The sequence below is a fragment of the Amblyomma maculatum genome, chromosome 3 (genome assembly GCF_055883805.1).
Source record: "Amblyomma maculatum isolate TAMU_Amacu chromosome 3, ASM5588380v1, whole genome shotgun sequence".
NCBI classification, from domain to species: domain Eukaryota; kingdom Metazoa; phylum Arthropoda; class Arachnida; order Ixodida; family Ixodidae; genus Amblyomma; species Amblyomma maculatum.
Genome location: NC_139346.1, coordinates 71,929,287 through 71,951,674, shown reverse-complemented (window position 1 = coordinate 71,951,674; position 22,388 = coordinate 71,929,287). Strand labels below are relative to the sequence as shown.

The window sequence follows — 22,388 nt, the reverse complement described above, 5'->3', positions numbered from 1 at the left end:
ATCAACCTGTAAATGCTGCTTTTATGTTTTTAGGCTTTCTAGGCGGGTTCAAAAATAGTATGAATGCAATTTTATTGATTTTCTCATTGAAAATGCGGGAGGCTGCATTACGGAGCCTTTTTCCGGTAGCTCCCTTTCAGCACAAAGTAGAAGTTCTGATATCGGTTTAGATGAAGGCCGTGTTTGTATCCTCGTGGTGACTGCTAATGGCGTTTGGTCAACGGGTGGCTGCCTGAAGTTGAGCGCAAACAACACGCTCCAGCTCGCCGTTGTGAAATGGTGGTGAAACTGTTGAAGAAATCTTTTGATGTAGGACTAGGGGTCGTATGCCTGATGAAGCGGAGTTATACGGCAAGAAAAGAGGTAGGGCAGGAACTCGAATGTGAAATTTAGAACCAACCATTTATTTAATAATTTTAGTGCTCTCGTGGCACTTGCCACATGCGTTTGTCCGCTAGCGGTGTTTCATAAGTTAAATATTGAGCATTCCATTGAACGTTTCATTTCACCAAGGCACTTCTTCATTCCCTGGTTAGTCAACAAAGGCCTGGGAGATTGCTAAACCTTATTGTATCCTGTAGGGGCAAAGAGAAAAAAATTATTTCAGATAGTGTGCGATGCATGAGAGCACAGTGGAAATATTTTGACAGTAAGCGAGTTGCTTCGTCAGTTTATCTAACTCACTGTTCTGAAAATTCGAGATTCTTGCTTCAGAAGCTCAGAGCACAAAGTAATGTATGAATCCATTGAATAGAAGGATCTCTCTTTAGAATCAGGAAAGATTGCTTGGATTACTCGCGAAACTTTTTTAGTACAAATGTTACGACCGCACCACATGGTTGTCACGAAATCGGCGCACATTGTTATCAAGCCGGCGCGGCGCGAGGCAGCCGCTGCACCGCATGTAAGTTTTCACAAAGTTCGAGAAAAGCCTCCTTCCCCGCGCGAGAGAGCGCATAGCTTTGTACGCGTCGCCGTCACCCTCTTTCTCATCACCCGGCGATGACGGTGATTCATCAGTCTGGAATATGCCAGAGCTCTTCAGAATTTTATACGGGTCCTAGCCAATGAAGACGCGTGGCTGGACGGGAGGAGAAGGGAGCGTTTTAACCAGCGAAGCTAAGTATGTGTGCGCGCTGGCCTTAGCGCGCCTTAACAGACAGACGCGGCACGCCCTATTTATTGAGGTCGCGCCGCTTGTGTAGTACGTCAGTCAGTCAGTCAGTCAGTGATTCCGGCGTGTTCGCAAGTGCGACAACTGGACTCCCGGGAATCACCCGCTGCTGGCAAGCCCACGGACCTGCGAGGGAGCGGAGCTCGTCTTGTTTGGCGGCCACATCGTGACTCTCAAGGCGTCAGACTGCAACAGTGCCCGGTCAACAATTTGGTGTTTGTGTATGTGTCTCTCTCGTGTTTGATCGGTGTTGTAAAGCCTCTGTGTTATTGAATACCTCTGTAGTTCTATGCTTAGCGTTTGTTTTGAGTGAACTTCTCGTAAGTGCAATTTTAGTTTGTGTATTCCTCTGTATCGCCTCTTGCTGTGTATAAAGTTTGTTTTGTTTGTTTCTTCTGACTCCAACCCTTACTCTGGCTTAAACCCGCGACAGCTGGGCACCAAACGGCCACCCCTTCCGTCGCTACAAGGTAGTAGAATTCTGGCTGAGCTTGCCACACAGGTCGAGGGCATCTCCTTTGCCACCGGAACAGCTACCCCCCCCCCCCCTCACTCTAAGGGTGTCTGGGAGTGTGAGCACCATTAAGGGCGCATCGTTAATAATCCCTCTAATTATTAACGGGTGACAATCTACCGAAGCAGATATTATAGTCAGTGACTCCTAAACAGCCATACAAAATGTCGGGAGGGGCCGTCTATCGGCTGCCGCCAAGTATATCCTTAAAAATTACCGTCCCGTCCCTCGTAGGATGGTAGAACGAGTATGGGTTTCGGCTCACCCGGGCAATTCCGGGAACGAAATCATTCTTTATTTAAGAGAATTCAGGTGGGGCGGTATTGCACAATTACAATGGTCTACCATTGTAATTGTGCAATACCGCCCCACCTGAATTCTCTTAAATAAAGAATGATTTCTTCACCAAATAAATTCATCACACCGCCAACTTAATTCTTTTCCGGTATACCTTGCTTTCAGTGCCTCTTTAGTAAGAAATGAACGCTTTTATCTATATAGTTGTATGCACTTCCAATTGCCCCGCCGGTGTGGTGCAGTGGTAGGGCACATGACTACTGTGCCCAAGGATGCAGGATCGAATCCCTCCCTCGGCGGCCGCTTTTCCATTGAGGTGAACAGCTAGGCTCCCGTATGCTGTGTTATGCAAGTGCACGTTGAGGAACCCCAGGTTGTCCAAATTGACGGAGCCCTCCACAACGGCGTCTATCATAGCCTCAGTCGCTTTCCGGCGTCATGAACACAAACCAAACCAAACTCTCCCAATTAATGATAATCTATTTTTACGCCACGTCAAAAAAGATCAGTACTTTTTTAATGTCCTTGAAACAGTTCAAAAGTTCAGAGGCAAGAAATAACATTCCGAATGTCTCGTTCTACCAGTCAGAATGATCTGTTTCTCTTGTCCTTTGGTCTATGAAAAAAACTCTTGGATCCATCCTCTATATGTGGCATTGAGGAACGTTTTTACAAATCTGAAGTATTTCAATCATCTAGCACTGCCAAAGATTGCGCGATAAAAAGTATAAATCAAATGCGGTAGGAAACGTTTTTGCTTCTGTACATAGCAAATGAGTTACAATACGCAAATGAGTTACATAGAAGCTAAGTATAACTAGTAGACTGTCAAGTACAATACGGCGTCTCGACGTTCTATATGCTATTTTTCATTGCCTACGGGCATCTAGACCAAGAGGGCAAGCTAGTGATTTGCTCCTAAAGCCCACAGCACTCAATTTCTTTAATGGGGCATGGTGCTTCAACACGGCTAAAGGGGAAACGCTCTCGGAGAAAACTCTACATTGCCATATACATATAGGTGACTATCAATGATTACTTTTCACTGCAGAGTTAAATGTGTACACATATGAAGAAGAAGCACTCAATACAAATTTCTTAGCAATAAGTACCACTGCTGTTCTTTTGTGAACATCAGCACACCCACAAAGAGCCACAACAGTGTTCTTCTGTCAGAATAAGAAATAAGATACTTTTGACGGTGTTCTTACAAGAAGTCTGCATTTTATACTGAAGCGAAGTTCTATAAAAGCAGAACAACAGCCAAAAGACACTTGTCTGCAATACACATTTTGTCTTGATTTTACAGAACAAAGTGCATGTTGATATTTTTCTAAACTGTTTTTAAAAGGAGCCTACCTAGACAGAATGATGTTTATGCAGTTATATATCTCTTTGTATAGAACGCAAACTGTGACAAATTTCTATTTATAACTAACAACGAGGACTGAGCAAAGCAATGGTGCAAGCTCAGAGGCCATTGCGTTCTTAATGAGTCGGTCTCCTCCATGAAGCGTACATGCATGCGAAAACAAGTTTATAATATATATATATATATATATATATATATATATATATATATATATATATATATATATATATTGTTACGGGTGTAGTTGAGCTTGAGGTCGCAGAGAGCGGAGACGGGAGACAAGGCTTTCACGCAACAGGCCTTTCCTGCAGGCACCAGCCGACACAGCTCGAACGTCGTCGTCGTCTTTGCCAAAACTCCCGAGATTCTTCTTTTTCCTTCTTATGCGCATATCAGTGCACCGTCGCCTAATGTAACACTACCACTCCGGCTGAAAAGCACCGTCCCGGTGCGTACTAGCGTCCAAACCAGGATCCGTGTAGTACGGCTGTAGGTGTGCAACATGGACAGTCTCAGTGCGTTGTGTAGAGGTATGGCGTGCGGGATGCAAGGGCGCAATTTCGTATGTCACTGGCGTCACTTGTAAAATGCGATAGTGTCCTGTATAACGGGGCAAAAGGTTTTCCGATAGGCCAACGCGGCGAGCTAGGGTTCAAGCAGCACGAGAGACCCCCCAAAATACTGGGTGTTGCGTTGACAGAAATCATAGCGACGTTTCTTGGAGTGCTGGGAGAATGGGATTCGGTTGTGAGCAATAACGCTGGCAGCATCAGCTCCGGCAATGGTGTCACGAGCATATGAGCTGGAAGTGGCGGCCGAAGGAAGCAGGCTGTCAAAAGGAAGCAGAGTTTCAGGGCCGTATAGAAGATAGAAGGGAGAGTAGCCGGTAGTGTCGTGACGCGACGAATTGTATGCAAATGTCACAAACGGGAGCATTATGACCCAGTTGCGGTGGTCATCACAAATATACATAGACAGCATGTCAGTCAGTGTCCGGTTAGGGCGTTCGGTAAGTCCGTTCGTCTGTGGATGGTAGGCAGCTATGAAAGAATGACGAACATTGCACAACCGTAGGATCTCGTCGAGTATACACGCAAGAAAGCAACGGCCACGGTCATTGAGCAGTTGGCGGGGAGTTCCATGGACGAGTTTAACGTCGTTGAGGAGGAAAGCTGCGACATGAGATGCACAGCTGTTTGGCATTGTTCCTTTGACCGCGTAGCGTGTGGTGTAATTAGTGGTCACCCCAATTCATTTATTCCCCGATGCGGACAGTGGAAAAGGCCCTAAAAGATCCAGAGCCACTCAAGAAAATGGGTCTATGGGGATGTCGATCGGCTGCAGAAGTACAGCTGGCAAAACAGGCCTTTTTCCGGCGTTGACAGCGGTCAAAGCAGCCACGTAACGGCGGACTGCGCGGTATAGGCCTGGCGAAAAGAATCGACGGCTAACTGTCGTATGTGCGAGAGATGCCTAGATGACCCGCTGTGGGAACGTCGTGAAGCTGTTCAATGACGGCTGCGCGTAGGTGCTGAGGGACTACTAGTAGAAGGTTGGAGCCATCAGGTCGCATATTGTGCCGGTATAACGTGCCGTCGTGGAGCACTAACAAACGACGGGAAGGGTCATGGCGATCGAAGCTGAGGCGATTGATGATTACGCGAAGCTGAGGGCCCTGGCGTTGCTCACGGCGAATGTTGGAAATGCGAGAAATATAGAGCACTCAAGCGTCATTTTCAGATTCAGGTTGGCTTGACGGGTCGGCTGGATCACGGGACCGGCAATCGGCGTCTCGATGCAACTGGCCAGACTAATAAACAACTGAAAAATTGTACTCTTGAAGGCGCAACGGCCAACGTCCAAGGCGGCCAGCAGGGTGTTTGAGTGTAGAAAGCCAGCAAAATGCGTGGTGGTCAGTGACTACTGTGAACGGCCGCCAATACAAGTAAGGGCGGAAATTTTTAATGACCCGAACTAGGGCAAGCACTCACGTTCAGTTATGGAATAATTCTGTTCGGCCACACAGAGAAGTCAGCTGGCACAGGCGATGACGCGAGGGAAACGGAGCTAATGTTGTGCGATAACGGCACCAATTCCATGACCACTTGCGTTGTGCGTTCTTATGTGAGGCAACAATGGCGGACCGGTGGGGTGGCCAATAAGAGCGGCGAAGGCAGCCGATTGTTCGTGGCCCCGGGAAAAGGAGACCTCTTATTTCAGAAGCTGCGTCAGTCGACGGACGATTTCTGCGAAACTTGGTAAAAATCGCCGAAAATATGACCAAAGTACGAGGAAGCTACGCACGTCGCTGCGACATTTCGGTGTAGAAAAACTACTCACAGCGCGAATTTTGTCGAGGTCCGGCTGAATGGCTTGATCTTTGACCAAATCTCCTAAGACCTTGAGTTCCCGGCGACCAAAGCTACACTTCTTGGAGTTTGAGGGAAGGCAAGCCCGCCAGAAGACGCCAAGAATAGCGGAAACACGACGGAGGTGGCCCCAGAGGTTGATGAAAATACGATGACGTCAGTGAGATACTACAGACATGTGGACCATTTGAACGCGCGTAGTAATGAGTCCATCATGAGCTCGAAGGTCCCAGGGGCATTACATAAGCTGATAGGCATCCTCGTGAATTGGTAGAGGCCATCCGGGGTGACAAAAGCGTCTTTTCACGACCTCTTTCGCCAGCAGAGATCCGCCAATATACCCCAGGTAGCACAGAATGTGGGGCCCCAGTAGGTCCGATGTAGGCAAGTGGGGCTGGGGCAACCATCATAAAACCTGCATCGGTCCCCGATGGGGCAAATGTGGGCAAGCCCCATTTGGGCTTGCCCCTGCTCCTCCTGCATGGGTCCCATAGCGGCGTTTCCTGGGCTAATGCAGAGCACATTCCTGCATCCAGACCACAAGGGTCCCTTGCCGGATATTTGAGGGCAATCCAACCTAAATGTGGGCTTTTTATGGGAAAGCCCTCATAGATCCGAAGTGAGGCCGCCCCCATTAAATCTTTGTGGGACCAACATCGGCCGTAGTGGGGCAGGAAAACGGACATACCCACATGCTGCCCAAATCGGCCCCTTGTAGGTTACTTGAGGGCAGGTGAAATATGAATAAGGGCTCAATTTGGGCAAGCCCTCGTGAAGCCCAAATGAGGCAGCCTTAGCTAAACCGCTTTAGGTCCCACATAGGCTGTAATGGGGCTGGAAGGCGGGCGTGCCCGCATGGTACCAAAATCGGTCCTTTGTGCGGGCTTTGAAGGCGCGTGCAATAGCAAGTGGGCTTTAGGTTCAAAACCAACACCCAGCCCAATTGGGGCTGCCCACACAATACCGCTGTAGGTCCCACATCGGCCGTAATGGGGCTAGAAGGCGTGCGTGCAATTGCGTAATCATTGTTTCCATCTTTTATTTCCATTAGATGTTGCCCTAAATTACTGTTATAGATGATTTGTATAACAGTTGTGGCCATGTTTAGTCGATTAGAAATTTACATGGCTTTAGTTCTCGCGCTCGTGGAAATTGCGCTACATATACTAAAACAAACTGATTGCTAACTGTTACCTCTTATGTGGTTGCTATGGACAGCCTGCAACTCGCAGTACAATATTACTGTTCAGAACACACATCTCCACAGCCTGAAGATGTACATGAAGTCATTTCGGCTAGATGAATGTTATGAGTTATTGTAAAATTTAATTTTGTGGCTGTTTAGAAAGTGCAGACATGTATAAAGTAATTACTTAATTATGGGCCCAAATATTGATTGGGAAAACTTGGACTAGGGCTTTCCATCAATTTCCTACGTCGAACCCTTATGAGAATAATGTGGGCAACCCCAAGTGTGGCTAGCGCTATAGAACCCGCATTGGTCCTATGTCATTTTCTGAGGGGCTAACTGAAATAAAAAAAAATGTTCCTCCAAAGTGGCTGCCCAAATCGGTCCAAAGTAGGACCATCGCGGGGAGTTGGCGGGATGTGCCCTTTTAACAATGCCGGAAAAATGTGGGCAGCCCCGCAAGGGCTGCCTGCATCGGCCCCTAGTGGGGCCAATTGGGGCTTTGTCGACAGCCCGCTTCGGGCCTACGTCGGCCCCTCTTGCAGCACCCACATTGAGCCCACCGGGGCTGTCCTGCATTGCCTACATCGGGCCCACCGGGGCCCACCCTTCATAGCCCACTTTGTGCTACCTGGGACAGAACCGCGGTCGATGGAGGAGAAGTATTTGACACCATGCAGGCAGTCGAGGGCGTTATCGATCCTAGGAAGCGGGTACACGTCTTTTTTTTATCTTGTTTAGGTGTCGATAATCTACGCAAAACCTCTAGATATTGTCTTTCTTTTTGACGAGTATAAGCGGAGACGCCCAGGGGCTACTCGACAGCTCGATAATGTTGCTGGCCAACATTTTCTCCATTTCTTTCTGAATGATCTGGTGTTCGGAAGGAGCAACTCTGTAAGGCCGTTGGTGAATAGGGCGGGCATCTCAAGCATCGATGCGATGCGTGAAGAAGGATGTTTGGCCCAGGTATCCGTGACCGAAATCAAAACTGTTGTTGTATGACCGCAAAAGGCCGCCAAAGGCACTGGCATATGCACAATGTTATGAGGTAGGACGATGTTGCGCTGTAGAGTGACGTCGGTGATGGGGTTGACAACGTTAGTCACCGTCAGGAAGAAAAGGAAAAGGTGATATGGGCACGTATACTGCCGCCTCGGGAGGTAGGCGAGTAAATGTACTGGAAAAGAGGCGCGGCTGCTAACGGTCAGCACTAGGCTCATGAACACAATAGGGTAGGGCAAGGCACAGAAGTCCGGAGGAACAGTCAGTGAGAGCGGTATAGGCTGTTAAAAATAGGCTGTTGAGGACTTTAGTAAGGACGGCGAAGAGCAGAGGGACGTGGTGGCTGGCGATGTTAACGCGCACAGTGCACATTCCGATGAGGGTAGCAGTGTTTCCATCAGTAGCACGAGCTGTAGAGGTGTTAGTGGGCGTAAGAACGTCTTTGAGGCGCTGGCGCCACGACGAACTAAGGATAGAAGTATGGGCTCCAGTGCCAATGAGAGCGGCCACAGGGACTCTATCTACGAGGACATTTGTCCGGTTGCGGCGTGGTGGCATATGGTCGAAACACAGTTGGCGGTCCGGGTTGGTAACGCAGCGTCACGTCCGGCCGCTGCGTTGCCTGGTTTGCCGAGTAGGTGGCTTGATGCGTTGGGGACAAGCTGCAGCGAGGAGTAGGTGATCGGGAATGGTGGCCTTGAGGCGATGGCGAACGGCTAGGACGACGCGCTTGCTCAATGTCTTGGTACGAAGCTGTGCTGGGGTGACAGAAACGCGCCGTGGTACATAGTAGTCACGGCGGACAGAGTTGTAATAGGGGTGAGAGGGGAAAGCCGGGTGGCTGCGGATATAGTGGGACGTATGGCCAGCCCGTCAGCAGACGAAGCAAATAGGCCTATCGTCAGAAGTGCGCCACTCCGCAGGATTGCAAGTAGGGTGGCATGGTGTTTAGGGCGGCTTGTGGCAGCAGCAGCAACCACTGGTATTGGTTGTGGTGCAGGGGGTGGCGTGGTAGGATTGGAGACGAATCCCACATTCGCGAATTCTTGGCGGACGACAGCCTGTGTCATAGCAATTGTTGCCTCTGTAGGAGGTGATGTAAGTGTAACAGGCGTCAAGGCCTCGATTTTTCTGCGGACGATGGTAGTGAGGTTACTCTGACTTGAAGGCTGCTGCAAAGTGGGCAGATCGTCACATGAGGATGTAGTCGCCATATTGGGAAGGCGCTCAAACCGATGGACGATGCGGCGTTGCTTCGCCTGTTCGAAACGGCACAGACTTGCAGGACTGAGTCCACCGTACAGCAGTCTTTGCAGAGAAGTATGTTGAATGCGTCATCAGCGATACCCTTAAGTATATGATTCACTTCATCATCATCGATTATGGAGGTGTTCGCCTTTCGACACAGGACGAGAACGTCCTGTATGATGGCGAGGTGTGATTCTGTTGACGATTTTGCACCAGTAGCTAGGTCTTTTTTGGCTACTACAGCTCGCCCAATCGGCTTGCTGAACAAGTCCTGAAGTTTTTGTTTGCGGATGTCCCAAGTAGGCATCTCCTCTTCGTCGTTGGTAAACCTAGTCTTCGCCGTTCCCGCTAGATAGAAGATGATGTTGGCAAGAATTATGCTAGCATCCCACCTGTTGTTCTTGCTGAACCTCTCGTATTCATCGAGCCAATCTTCAATATCCGTCTTGTCTTCGCCGTTAAAAATCGGCGGATGGCTGATTTTGGTTTTTTTATTTATTTATTTATTTATTGAATCCTCAAAGGCCCCATTTAAGGGGTATTACATGAGGGGTGGGCTTGGAGTACGGCGGTTACAATAAAAAATGTCTTTCAATGGCAGTCTTGAAATGATGAATGTCGGTTTGTGAGGCGATGTGGTCGGGAAGGTCGTTCAAGTCCAGGGCAGTGCGGAGAAAAAATGACTTTTGGAATGTTATCGTATGGGCGCGCTGGGGGTAGACGGCATTGGATTGGAGACGGCGAGATGACCAATGGGCTGGACGGATGAACACGTTGTTAGGTGGCAAGCTGTGATAAAACTTATGATAAAGAGAAAGGCGAGCTAGTTTCCGGCGTAAAGCTAGATTGTGAAGTTCAAGTTTGAATTTTAGTACGGTAACACTGGTGCGATAGGAGTAATCTGAAAAATGAAACGTGAAGCTCGATTTTGAGTAGATTCCAGTAAATTGATCAGATTAGTTTGGTGAGGATCGAATATAGGTTGTGCGTACTCAAGTTTGGGTCTGACAAGCGAAGTGTAAGCAATTAGTTTGACAGAAGAGGGAGCTAATGAAATGTTGCGGCGTAAGTAGCCAAGAACGCGACAAACGGAGTTGGTTATATGAGAAATATGACTCGACCAGGATAGGTCACTGGAGATATGAATACCTAGATATTTGATAGTGTCAGTTTGAGTTATAGGAAAATCGTAAAGATGATAGGTAGAAGGTAAGTAGTTACGCCGACGGTGTAAAGAGACATGAAACGTTTTATTAACATTTAATTTCACAAGCCAGGTGTCGCACCATTCTTGCACATTAAGCAGATCATTCTGTAGGATGGCGATGTCAGATTGGTTATTTATGGTGCGGTATATTACACAGTCATCAGCAAACAGCCGTATGTTAGATGTTATGCAATTTGGCAGGTCATTAATATAAATTAGAAAACGTAAGGGGCCAAGTATAGTACCTTGAGAAACTCCTGACCGGACTTGGGAAAGGGTAGATGAATGGGAGTTGGCGACAACAAACTGGAGACGATTTGTTAGAAAATTATGGATCCAATTCAATACACAAGAGTCTAAATTAAAGGTAGATAACTTAAGCAGCAAATGGCGATGTGGGACTTTATCGAAGGCTTTTTCGAAATCTAAAAAAAAAAGGAGTCTGTGGGTATGTTAAGGTCGAGGTCCGTGTGAATATCGTGAAGGAAAAGAGCAAGCTGAGATTCACAAGAATAGCCTTGACGGAAGCCGTGTTGATTAGGATGGAAATAGCCAATGGATGAAAGGGGTGTTGCAACCTGGGAATAAATAACATGCTCCATAATTTTTGAACAAACACTGGTGAGGGATCTTGGTCTGTAGTTGCTGGGTGACGAGCGATTACCTTTCTTGAAGAGAGGAACGACCTTCCCGATCCTCCAGTCCATGGGATTGGTACCAGTTCTTAGCGACTGCTTGAAAAATGAGCGATAAAACAAGGCTACTGACATGTTTAGTGTTCTTAAGCACCTTAGCATTAATGCCGTCGGTTCCCGCCGAGGATGAATTCTTTAGTTTATCAATGATATTAGAAATTCCGTTCGGGTCAATAGTTAGAGGATACATTTGTGGATGAGCATGTTCTGGTGGCGAAGGGAGGTCGACAGAAGTCTCTTTAGTGAAAACAGCACAAAAAGTATTATTCAGCATGCCAGCGACTTCGTGATCTTGTGCATTGCTGCCGTCACTACGAAGCAAAGAAATATTGGTTGAGACGGAAGGACTGATTGCCTTTCAAAACCTTTTGGGGTCATTACGTAACATAGATGACAGAGTGTTATTGAAAAAAAATTGTTTAGGGGAGTGTAATTGTCTTTTATACTGTTTAGCGGAGCAGAAATACTTATCCCATGCAGAGGCATTGCTTGAGCGCTTAGCAGATCGGAAAAGTCTTTTTTTTTTCTTATTGTTTAAACGTTTTAGTGCCGAGTTGAACAACGGCGACTGCGCACTCTCTGCTATTGTGATAGTGGGGATGTACTTTGCGATTAGACGGAGTATTTTGTTTTTAAAAAGTTGCCAGTTAACGTCAACAGGCCTCTCTTGATAAGTGGCTGCAAAAGTGTCGCAAAAAGATTCTAGCTCAGAATTCATACTTGTGTATTCACCTTTATCATAGAGTGTTAGGTAATTCTTAGTTTTTTTAGTCCTGACCAAGCTGCAGTGGAGCGAGCCATTGATTACAGCGTGATCGCAAGGGGAGGGAAGAAAAGTAAGGGAAGAACAGATATCGGCATGTGTTGTTAAAATTAGGTCAAGAATATTAGACGAGTGCTGTGTAATACGAGTGGGCTCTTTGAGAAGCTGCGTTAGACCGAAAGCCATGCACGTGTTCACGTGTTCACGAATTCACTTTCACTGCTGCACTTTGACGTGGTAGAAGCGGGCTTGATCCAGTTTATGGAAAGATAATTAAAATCACCGAAAATAACGACGGAGGTATTATGATACATAGTCGTTAGCGCTTGCAGTGAGTCATGAAATAAAGATATAAAGGAGTCGTCATTAGATGGAGGACGGTAACAAACACCAATTAGCAGGCGCGCAAAGGTAGCATTACAACAAATCCAAACCATTTCTGGGGGGGGGGGGGGGGGGGGGGGTAGGAACACTGACCGGTGTGCAACGCAATGATGGGTTAGTTGCGATAAGAACACCGCCGTCACGTGTATCTATGCGTAATATGTCTAAATGAGGGAATGAAGGCAAAACCTCGAGGTCAGTTATGATGATCGAATGATCGAATTAAGCCATGTCTCTGCAAGAAGCAGCAAATCACAAGAAGAAGATATCAGGCTGCAAATTTCATCACGTTTTGGTATAATACTGCGGATATTAGTGTACAAAAAATTTATAGGGAAATGACTAACATTGGGAAATTTGCGTTGTACTTGCACTTCGCGCTATGATTTTTCAACCAGTTTTTGTGCGATATGATCATAAATGAATGTCATGCTGTTCGCGATCAGTTTGTCTTGTCGTGGTTAAATTTTATAGTCGTGTTCCTTTGCAAACTGATACAGCTTTTTCCGTGCAAGACGTGTTTCAGGCGTGAAGTCTTCACTGACACTGTAATTCGTTCCCTTCAAATTTTTGCACAAAGAAAACACCTGATCTTTGTCCTTGTAATGGACAAACTTGACAATGATCGGCCTGCGTTTGCCATTTGAGTAAGTACCTAATCTGTGAGCACGTTCAATATCACGTGACTGCAAGTCAACGTCAAGAAACTGATGACAGTGGTCAATGATTAGCTTCTCGCTTTCTGACCGAGATTCATTTGGGCTACCCGTCAAACCGTAAAATACTAGATTGTTGCGGCAGGACCTTTTTTCAGCATCTACAAAGCGGGCGGACAGGGCAGATACCTGGGCCACGCACTCATTTGTTGCCGAATGCATATCGCTCAACTCTGACTTCAACGATAATAATAACGATAAGGATAATAATGATGATGATGATCTAGAGGAGGGATTGTGAAAATCGGGCAAGGGTGGAAGGGGAGGACGAAGGGTATGTTTTCCTGTTTTTGAGGCGGTAGGTAAGGAACTACGCGTCACTAAACGAGCGCAGGAATGACCAGCATGGAGGCAGGCGGAGTATGCGTAGCGGGTGGTGCGTCCTTGGATGCCATGCTTACTGTGGCAGTCACTGGGATGAGCTCGGCGAGATAGCGTCCACTGCGCAAACCCAGGTTTCTGGCGAGGAAATACGAGGAGCTGTAGCAAGGGGATCGAAAACGCCTCCACCATACTTCTTTCCTGACATCCTCAGGAAGCTTAGGCAGCGTTGGATTGAGTGTGTCGAAAAACAAGGGTATAGTATTGAGAAATGACTTTAAGATCACTTTCCTTTTTGTGTAGCACTATAAGATACATCCGTGTCGAGGATAATATTTAATTCACCCTCATACACAAATCTTCTTGCATGAGAACACATTTATGCAGGAAGTGCTGCGCGGTTTTCAGAAAGCAGAGTCTTAGTAGGAGTAAAACGGTAGTACGATGTAAATTTTACATGGCGCAAATATGTAAAATAATTACCACGAAGTGCATGCCAGAACGTTTTGGCACAGTCTCAGATCTTTTCATAATAGCGGCGGTGCAACAGCCTTGATTTGACGTACAAGAGTCTTGGCTACCAATAAATAAATACACGAAAATTTGCTGAGTGATTCTATTGAACGGCCCGCGCTAATTTACTTACGACCTTAAGATTTTAATTGGTCTCTTTTGAGTCATGCCTACTTATATCTAATACTTCACAAAATTTTGTCAGCTTTGCAGCGGCGGGAACCAATATATTTTTTGAATATGACGGGGTTGCACTATAATTCTGTGTGCTTTGTGCTGTGCTTTCAAAAAAGCGAGTGCCTCTGCTTCCTAAAACTTTCTTGTTACAACAGGTATTTTTTTCTTAGCGTACACTGCGTAAATAAAATAATAAACATGAAAATGCCCTTGCTTCCACATGCTCTACTAGAGATTTATTACCTGAGTACATACAATATAAGGAAAAGTCAATAATACGAGCCGCCTTCGTCCTCATCCTCGGCGGCGGCGAAGCGATGGTTTTCGTCTCGTCGAATAGCTCCGAAAGTCGGGTTTTTTTGTCGGGCTGTCGTCATCGGCTGTTACAAAAGAAATCATGAATAAAAGTTTATCAGTTGATGGGCGCTTTGCAACACAAATTATGGGGGACATTTAAGATCCGCCTTTAAGACTGTGACCGGATAGCGTAGGTTACCACCCGGCATATAAAACACCAATATAAAAAAGCCGTATAAACGGTCCTGCGTGCCCTATCAGTAATTTGAATGCAAGTGTCGTGGCAGCTTGATTCTGATATAACTCTCCGTTACAGAAGAAGAGCCCGAGTCGGCAAACTGAAAGTGAGGCAACTGCACTTCCAAACATGGCGCGGCTCTGTCAGCTGTCAGTTACCACCTTCCAAAGACAATCTTGTTATGTTACCACGCAAGAACAGCTACGCCGGTAAATGGACCTTTAATGCTACCGCGTTATAGCAAACAAAGCAGATGTGAATAAAACACCAGCTCAAAGTACATTTTAACAGCGTTTTCACCCGCTATCAGAATATGCCCTGATAGCTTTATTGGCTTCCGCATGCGGAGCGTCCAGAGGTTACAGTAGGAACAGGGTGCTATTCTAGTAATGGCTAATCTGATATTTGTGGCTGTATTCCTCACAGGTACTCAATGGCACACAGCAGAAACCTACCCAGATATATGAAATGCAGCCCTAGATAAATAAAAAGCCCCGCATCAATAAAGCTGTATACACACAATCACGGGTGACTAGAAGTGGGGTGTCTTAGCAATAGCCATATGATCATTTTTAATATTGTTCTCGAAGACACATTGCGCGGCTGTACAAAGTTTGATTGAATAAAAGCTCTTTATCCATCTCGGGCTGCATTTCATATATTTGGGCCGCTTGCTATTGCGTGTTAATGAGTAGCTTTGAGACTATGCAGCAGAAACAATGAAATTGTTCATTAACCGATTAGCGACCGGCTTTACATGCCACCTTATGAAATTAAAGGAGAAACCTGTTATTCCATGCCGTATCGTGATGCCACACGGGCTTGAACACAGTGCCAACAACGCCGATTTGTCTATCGTGTTAAAGAGGCTGCACGAAACTAGAATCCATGTTTTACAATTCCCAATTTGACAGAAAAATGCCCGTACCTTTATGTTCACTTTTCGGTGTTTGCTGCGCTCTTAACGCAACGAAAATGTATTTAGAATATCAGGAATAAAATGGGTCTGAGCTGAACACATTCTATCACGTTCACATAGGTTTCCAAGCAGCCTAAGAAATTCTGAAATTTCTACTGCATTTGCTCGTCCTGTAATTACCTACATCATGAAGTTGCCTTTTTTTGCATAGCTTTCGTATCTTGGTGGGCGATTCTTAAGAAGGAAAAACGAACTCTTCACTTGGAGGGAAAATCGTCTTTTTTTTAGGCCAAAATTACATATGTTAGATTTTCATGCGCCAGATATTTCAAGTCTTTTTTATAAGTTTGAAATTCTTATTTTTCAGATACAAGTGTTCAAAACGTTCAATCAATTTGTAAATTCGTGCCGCCTTCCGTAACACTGATTCGTGGCATTCTAACGTCGTAAACGGAGTCATTGCCGTTCGACCAACACAAACGGCGCTAACGATAACGACTTCGTTTTCCTCTTTCCAGCAATACCTAACTGGATTTTTCGGGCAGGGCTCAGCGATAAATATTGCTACGCCCTTAGCGTCGCGACCGAGATGTTCTAGTCGGTTCAGTACGCTAGGTACACACGGCCAGCGGAAACGAGACAGGTGCCAAAAGATAAAGGTCGAACGGGTGCGCACACTTCTTCCTCTTCCTTCTTTCTTTCTCCGTGCTCTGTTTGAGAACAACTCCGTAACACTTCCCATCGCAGGCGAAGCCCTCCGGGCGAGTCAATCGTCAACACGAGGATGACAGGGTTTCAGACGCGCGACGTGGGCAAGCTCAGTTTGTGAAGAACGTCGGCCACTTTTGGTAAAGCGCGCAATCCGATAGGTGAGGTCGCTAATTGCCTCGAGGATATCATAGGGATCGATATAGTACGGGAGCAGTTTCTGACTTAAGCCACGCTTCCTTGTGGACGCCAAAGCCAGACCATATTGCCAGGGAGGTAGATAACGTGGCGATGATGGTCGTCGTAGCGGGATTTCGAGCGCTTTTGTGAGGCGAGAGTTCTCAGGCGGGCTATCCGGCGGGCTTCCGCAGCCCGGCAGAGGATCTCAGCAATCCCAGGACCGTCGTCTGTGGAGAACGGGAGGATGGTGTCGAAAATGCCTCGAGGAGACCGGGAATAGAGGAGAAAGAATGGACTGTAACTTGTTGTTTCCTGTTGGTCGGTATTGTATGCGTATGTTATAAATGGTAGCACACAGTCCCAGTCCTTGTGGTCGGCGGCGACGTACATTGAAAGCATGTTGGTGAGTGTCCGGTTGGTTCGCTTGGTCAACCCATTTGTTTGCGGATGATACAGAGTAGAATGTTGGAAACGCGTTTCGCACAAACGAAGTTCTTCGACAACATCAGAGGTGAACTGACGCCCTCGGTCGCTGATCAACACTCGGGAAGGCCCATGGCTCAGTATAACAAAGTGCAGCATGAAGAGGGAGACTTCGTGTGCAGCACTTTGTGCAGCAAGGGCTGCCGTCTCACTGTAACGAGTGTGGTAATCAGTGCAGATGACGATCCAGCGGTTGCAAGAATGAGACTTGGGAAAGGGCCCCAAGAGGTCTACCCCGACTTTCTCAAAAGGGGATCTTGGAGGCGTCACCGGATGAAGGAGACCAGGAAGAGTGCCGGCGGGCGCTTGTGACTAGCACACTGAGCACAGCTAGCCACATACTTCTCAGTGGTTTCACGCATCCGGGGCCAGTAGAAACGTTCTTGGATGCAATAGAGCGTCCGTGCAGATCCCAGGTTACAAGAAGTTAGTAGACAAGAAGTTAGTCTGGCGCGAGTCGTAGCGAGGCGGGTGACCAGGGCTATCGAACCTTGACGTTGGGCTCTTGGAGCAAGCGTCCGTGTGTGTCGTATTGATAGAATTCACAACGGGCATTGAAGGAACAAGGAGGGACGCCCTCGAGAGCCGACAGCGTCAGAGGGCAAAGGTGATGGAGACCATAACAATAGGATTAGGCCGTCAGTTTTTTGATTCTGCAAAATCACGAGAAATTTGCCGACCCGGCCAAACTGCAGTTTTGCTAAATGTTTATTACATCCTTGCTTCAAGAGCGCCTTGCGCACTCTGTTTACAACGACGATTATAAACAACCAGCTCAATAGAACAATGTCCCTCGAATTCGTTAGCTGTGCATAGTGGGAATGAAATACTATGCATTTAGTCATATTTTTTCTTATCTCTTAATACAAAGGGCAGTTCAGAACTGTGCGCTGTAGACACTCCAAGACGTCATCTGTGGACGTGCGCTTTCACCTAAGCCTTCAGAACAACATGCTGTGCGATAAAACAAGTTTTTTCTTGCATTTATCAATCAGATAAACACGTTTTAATTCACTGGGCCGAAAACAATCTGGGTCTTCTGCTTGGTCCTGAATATTGTTACGGGGATGTACTTAATGTAACGGCACTGCGACGGGCTGAACTCGACGCTACGACTTCAGTAGCCGTGCAGTATTCGCTCTGTCAGCGTCGTCCTCTTTCTCAACGATTCGTCGTGCCCGCGTTCCTCGGTCGTCGTCTTTGTCAGTGAGCACATCACTTTGGTCCCGCGTTTCCCGGTAACACTACCCCCCTCGGCAAAAGGCAACGTCTCGGTGCGTATTAGGCGTGCTGTGTGGAGAGGGAGTAGTATGGCTTGAGGCGGGCGACATGTACGATGTCGGAAGTGGGTGTAGCAGTCGGTGACTTTGGGTGGAGCGGTGCAATCTCATAGGTCACGTCGGTCACTGGGCGTAGTACACGGTAAGGACCTGTGTAGTGGGGCAGAAGTTTTTGACACAACCCCACACGACGGCACGGAAGCCAGAGCGACACTAGAGATCCGGGAGGATAGTGCACATCGCGGTGGTGAGCGTCGTAGCGGCGTTTTTGAGCTTCTTGAGAGATGGTGAGATTGTGACGAGCAATCTGGCGAGCAGCGTCGGCGATGATATCGCGGGCATAGGTTGTGACGGAGCCAGCGACGGGAAGCAAAGGGCAGTAAGGGGTCTCATCCAAAGAGAAGATATAATGGAGAGTCCCCAGCAGTGTCATGACGCGAAGAGTTATATGCAAATGTGACAAATGACAGACTAATATCCCAGTCGCGATGACTGCCGGATACGTACATTGCGAGCATTTCGGTGAGTGTGCGGATAATACGCGCCGCAAGGCCGTTCGTCTCAGGGTGATAAGCACTGGTGAACTTGTGCCGAACGGAGCAAGAACGAAGTATTTCCTCAACAACTCGGGAAAGGAAAAAGCGGCTACCGTCGGTAAGTAGTTGACGGGGAGCACCATGGTGAAGTATGACGTCGTGCAAAAGGAAGTCAGCAACGTCTGTGGCGCAGCTGGTTGGAATGGCGCGAGTGATCACGTACCGCGTTTCATAATCGGTTGCCACAGCGGTCCAATTGTTTCCTGACAAGGACTCGGGGAAGGGCGCTAGGAGGTCAAGGCCAACACGAGAAAATGGCTCAGTCGGGATAGCAATCGGCTGCAGGTGTCCAGGTGGTAGCACAGGGGGTTTCTTCCCGCGTTGACGGAGATCGCAAGCGGCTACATAACGTTGGGCAGAGCAGTAAAGTCCAGGCCAGAAGAAACGCCGGCACACGCGGTCTTATGTGCGTGAGAGGCCAACATGACCAGCTGTAGGGGCGTCATGCATTTGTTCGAGAACGGTAGAGCGTAGGTGTTGGGGGGCGTAGCGGTGGCGACCATGGGAGGGACGCGGCTCGAACTGTGGTGTTCCACGGTGTGGCTATAGGGGGCGCCCAATTTGGCAACCTCTTGACGAACAACGGCTTGAATGAGGGATATTGTCGCTAGGTTGCTGCCCGAGGAGGGCGGGTTGGATGCAGCAGGAGCGAGCGCTTCCAGTTCACGACGCACGTTGCGGGTCACATTTTCAGTGTTGGAAGGTTGCCTTAGGGTCGGCAGATCCTCGCACGTGGAGCTAGGGGCAGTGTCGGGGAGCCGATTGAAACGATGTGCAATGCGTTTGTGTTTGGCCTGCTCGAAATGATGGACAAACCTGCAGAATGGAGTCAACCGTGGAACAGTCCCGAAAGAGTAGAAGATTGAAGGCATCGTCTATTCGCGGCAGCGGGTAAACTTCTTTCCCTGTAATCGTGTTCAGATGTCGATAGTCGACGCAAAAGCGCGAACTGTTGTCTTTCTTTCTAACGAGCACGACAGGAGATGCCCAGGGGCTGTTCGAAGGTTCGATGATATCGTTGCCCAACATCTTGTCGACCTCCTGCTGGATGACTTGGCGCTCAGAAATGGACACACAATAAGGCCTCCGATGTGCAGGTTTTGCATCGCCGGTGTCAATGCGGTGAGTCACAACTGATGTTTGGCCCAGAGAACCGGCAGCAAAGTCAAAAATGTTGGAGAAGGATAACAAAAGGTTGTGCAGGTCCTGAGCGTGTTCGGGGCTGAGGTCAGAGGCAATCATTGCGGAAATAGGGTCGGTAATTGTGGTGGGGAGTACGGGTATTGGAAGGACGCTTGAATGTGGGCCAGGAGTGAGTGCACAAATGGTGCAGTCTGTGAGAGGGGCAAGGTAGCAAGGGATATTCCTTCGGGGAGGACTTGGGGTGGCAGACTGAAGTTCAGGATAGGAAGGTAGGTGCTGTTCTGTGTAACATGTACGATGAGATGATGAAGAACGACGTTGCGGTCAAGAAGACCTCGGTGATAGGGCAAGCAACATAGTCACCGTCGGGCACAGGCGGGAAAGGACACAGAGGTAGGTAAACAGCAGAGTCAGGGGGCAGGCGAGCGAACTCGGTGGAGCGAAGGCAGGGTGTAGATGGAGGATGTTCTGAGCAGACAGGTAGGTCCAAACGAAGAAGGCCTGGAGCAGTCGATAAGGGCAGAGGGGGCCGTTAAAAAGTCAAGGCCGAGGATCACATTGTGAGGGCACTGGTTGAGGACGGTGAACCAAACAGGGATGTGATGACCGACAAGGGTGACTCGGTCAGTGCACAGCCCAGTGATGGCAGCAGTACTGCCATCGGCAACACGAACGGTGGGCGATGCGGCGGGGGTCTGTACTTTCTTGAGGCGGCGGCAAAACGATGAGCTCATGATCGAGACTTGGGCACCAGTGTCAGTGAGGGCAGAGACGGGAACACCATCCACGAAAAGGGAGAGGAGGTTACAGGGCGAAGAAATAATGATGCCGTAAATAATGTTGCCTCCCTCTGCTATTCTTGAACCTTTATATGTAGGTACCCATATGAGTGCCCTAACTCAGTTATCGAACGGCAACCATAACACTAGATATCAATACGCTCCTCGTACATACAGCTTGGTGCTCGGGGAACTCCTCACGGAGTGGTCGTCTCCCCAATTTCCCCGATACTCTAAAACCTCCCTGTCCAAGTCGCATCCTAGAGACCAATCTCCGAACAGCCCTCAACGTTAGTGATATACATGCTAGGAATCGAGTCCTATAATGCTCCACTTCAAAATTGTTTTGATCTAGCTTTTATAGTTAACCTATCATTTCCATTTTCCAAGTCCATTACCCTTATTAACTCAATGACCTCCAGACTCACGCTCAAGAAACTAGTGGACTTATCCGGCGAGTATTACATCGCGTTCGAGTATGTGCTTTACTCCACGGTTGCTGGAAAACAACCCTCTGCCTTCCTCCCACCACCTTTAAACTCCACTGCTCAAGTTTCGAGCCCAAAATACCTCAGAACTTTTTGAGGCCAGGCGGACTGAACAGATAGCTCGCCTTTCGTGTATACAGGCCGGCCGCATACTAATCTGTTCTGTAACAGCATCGCCGATAAGACTTCTATGGGGCACACCGCAGCCTCAAGCTATTCTCTGCAAATTTCTAGTTTCCCTCCCTACAATTCTGAACCCATAACGGGATGGGAACCGCAGAAACGCCAGGGCGCAAGCCTTACACAGATAATATGGTCAAGACCCCACTCTATCTTATGTCGATGCGGTCCTTATGCAACCGGCCGTCGAAAAACACCAGTTGTCACAAACAATCCCCCAAAACTTCTCTTTGCTTGCTCAGTTCCCTTCGATTCTACAACCGCAACTGAGGCACCAGCCACTTCACTAGCCCCTATCTCCACGCCCACTGCCAAAGTTATTTCGGGCTCTAGAACTGCTGCCGTAAGTTTCCTAACGGCATAGTGTCCTCCACTACTAACCCTTCTTTTCGTTTTTTTTCTCATCCACGACAATCATTTAGCCTTAATTGGACTTACGCACATACACACGTTATCGGTAAAGAGGAGGCTCGCTTCCTCGGCCGAGGTCTCTCTCTCCTGCCTAGGGAGGAAAGACCTTGCTCGTAAGCTGGCCATTCCTGCGCTCGTTTCGTGACACGTGGTTCCTTACTTACAGCCGCAAAAACAGGGAAACATACCCTTCGTCCTCCCCTCCCACCCTGGCACGATTTTCACAATCCCTCCTCTAGATCATCATCATCATTATTATCATCATCAGCCTGACTATACCCACTGCAGGGCGAAGGCCTCTCCCATATTTCTCCATTTATCCCGGGTCTGTGCTAGCTGCATCCCCTTCAGCCCTGCGAACTTCTTAACCTCATCCGCCCACACACACTTCTGCCGCCCCCTGCTACGCTTTCCTTCCCTTGGAATCCAGTTTGTTACCCTAAGCGACCATCGGTTATCCTCTCTTCGCACTGCGTGTCCTGCCCATGGCCATTTCTTCTTCTTAATTTCCAGAAGAATGTTAGTAACTTGAGTTATTTCTCCGACCCACTCTGCACGCTTCCTATGTCTTAATGTTACCCTTGGCATTTTCCGTTCCATAGCCCTCTGCATTGTCCTCAACTTAAGAAGAACTCTCTTGGTTAGCCTCCACGTTTCAGCCCCATAGGTGAGTACAGGTAAGATGCAACTGTTGTATGCTTTCCTCTTGAGCGATGCCGGTAAGCTGTTAGTCATAATCTGC

General features: G+C 47.9%; 1 long non-coding RNA gene across 2 annotated transcripts in view; it reads right to left on the bottom strand.

Annotated features, from left to right (window-relative positions):
* Positions 1 to 373: 373 nt before the first annotated feature.
* The window catches only part of LOC146194965 (uncharacterized), a 62,322-nt gene continuing 40,307 nt past the window's right edge, over positions 374 to 22,388 (bottom strand). The window contains exons 5-6 of one of the 2 annotated variants that reach the window (XR_014705510.1): positions 14,188 to 14,324; positions 374 to 575 (exon numbers count right to left, since the gene is read on the bottom strand). This is a non-coding gene — a long non-coding RNA (uncharacterized LOC146194965). The remainder of the gene's footprint in view (positions 576 to 14,187; positions 14,325 to 22,388) is intronic. The other variant, XR_014705511.1, reaches the window with a different exon arrangement.